Source organism: Arachis ipaensis, chromosome B09 (assembly GCF_000816755.2).
Source record: "Arachis ipaensis cultivar K30076 chromosome B09, Araip1.1, whole genome shotgun sequence".
Taxonomy (NCBI): domain Eukaryota; kingdom Viridiplantae; phylum Streptophyta; class Magnoliopsida; order Fabales; family Fabaceae; genus Arachis; species Arachis ipaensis.
Genome location: NC_029793.2, coordinates 66,098,516 through 66,101,019, shown reverse-complemented (window position 1 = coordinate 66,101,019; position 2,504 = coordinate 66,098,516).

The window sequence follows — 2,504 nt, the reverse complement described above, 5'->3', positions numbered from 1 at the left end:
TGAGTTTGGACAACTGACGGTTCATCTTGTTGCTCAGATTAGGTAATTTTCTTTTTATTTTATTTTCAAAAATTTTTCAAAAATATTTCAAAAATTTTCTCATATGTTTTCGAAAAAAATAAAAATGTTTTCAAAAATTTTTATTCAAAATTTTTAAGAATGAATTCTAGTGTTTCATGAAGCATGTTGAAGCCTGGCTGGCTGTAAAGCCATGTCTATTCCTTTGGTAATGAGTATGTCAGGCATGTCATATCTGAATTACATGCTAAAGCTTGGCTGGCCATTGGCCATGTCTAGTGTTTTGGACTGGAGCTTTCTTTGAAAGCTTGGCTGGCTAGTGAGCCATGTCTAATTCCTGGACTGAAGCTTTAGACTAACATAGCAAGATTCCTGGAATTCATATTAAAAATTTTGGAATCCTTATTTTTTCTTTTAAATTTTCGAAAAATATAAATAAAAGTCCAAAAAAATTAGAAAATCATAAAAATCAAAAATATTTTTCTGTTTCTTGTTTGAGTCTTGAGTCATATCATAAGTTTGGTGTCAATTGCATATGCATCTTGCATTTTTTTTCGAAAATTTCATGCATTCATAGTGTTCTTCATGATCTTCAAGTTGTTCTTGGTAAGTCTTCTTGTTTGATCTTGATGATTTTTTGTTTTGTGTTGTATAGTGTTTTTCATATGCATTCTTGAATTCTTAGTGTCTAAGCATTAAAGAATTCTAAGTTTGGTGTCTTGCATGTTTTCCCTGCATTAAAGATTTTTCAAAAATGTGTTCTTGATGTTCATCATGATCTTCATAGTGTTCTTGGTGTTCATCTTGACATTCATAGCATTCTTGCATTCATCACATGTTTTGATCTAAAAATTTCATGCATTGCATATTTTTCATGTTTTCATAAAAATTTCAAAAATCAAAAAAAAAAAAAATATATCTTTCCCTCTTTCTCTCATCAAATTCGAAAATTTGAGTTGACTTTTTCAAAAATTTTTAAAATCAAGTTGTTTCTCATGAGTCAAATCAAATTTTCAATTTGAAAATCTTATCTTTTTCAAAATCTTTTTCAAAAATCAAATCTTTTTCAAAATTTTTAGTTATTTTCGAAAATTCAAAAAAATTATTTTTCAAAAATCTTTTTCTTATTTTTATACCAAATTTTCGAAAATAACAAAAACAATTAATGTTTTGATTCAAAAATTTGAAGTTTGTTACTTGTTTGTTAAGAAAGATTCAAACTTTAAGTTCTAGAATCATATCTTGTGATTTCTTATGAATCAAGTCATTAATTGTGATTTTAAAAATCAAATCTTTTTCAAAACTAATTTTATCATATCTTTTCAAAAATATCTTTTCAAAATATCTTTTCTAACTTCCTAACTTCTTATCCTTTCAAAAATTTGTTTCAACTAACTAACTAACTTTTTGTTTGTTTCTTAACTTTTTCAAAACTACCTAACTAACTTTCCCTCTCTTATTTTCGAAAATATCTCTCCCCTTTTTCAAAATTTCTTTTTAATTTATTAATTATTTTAATTTAAAAAAAAATTTCGAAAAAATACTAACAATTTTCAAAAACCAATTTTCAAAAATCACTAACCCTTTTTCAAAATAATTTTCGAAAATTATTCCTCCCCCATCTCATTCTATTTATTCATTCATATCCTAACATCTCATCTCACATTCCAATCCTCACAGTTGTGTTTCTTCCTTTACATCACATCCTTTATCTCCCCCTCTTCTTCTACTTACAAAGGGATCCCTATACTGTGGTATAAAGGATCTCTATTATTATTATCATTTTTCTGGCCATTCTTCCTTGTCATATGAGCAGGAGCAAGGATAAGAACATTCTTGTGGAAGCAGATCCAGAACCTGAAAGGACTCTGAAGAGAAAATTAAGAGAAGCTAAAATACAACAATCCAGAGAAAACCTTTCAGAAATTTTTGAACAGGAAGAGGAGATGGCAGCCGAAAATAATAATAATGTAAGGAAGATGCTTGGTGACTTTACTGCACCTAATTCCAATTTACATGGAAGAAGCATCTCCATTCCTGCCATTGGAGCAAAAACTTTGAGCTGAAACCTCAATTAGTTTCTCTGATGCAGCAGAACTGCAAGTTTCATGGACTTCCATCTGAAGATCCTTTTCAGTTCTTAACTGAATTCTTGCAGATATGTGATACTGTAAAGCTGAGTAAAAGGATCACTGAAATCCCTCCTAGTACTCTCCCAAGCAATACAGAAGAGAACCCAAAAGGAGAGTGCAAGGCCATTGACATAAGCGCCATGGCCGAACCTGTAAAGGAAGGAGAGGACGCAAATCCCAAGGAGGAAGACCTCCTGGGACGTCCAGTGGTCAATAAGGAGCTTCCCTCTGGGGAACCAAAGGACTCTGAGACTCATCTAGAGACCATAGAGGTCCCATTGAACCTCCTTATGCCCTTCATGAGCTCTGATGAGTATTCCTCTTCTGAAGAGAATGAGGATGTTACTGAAGAGC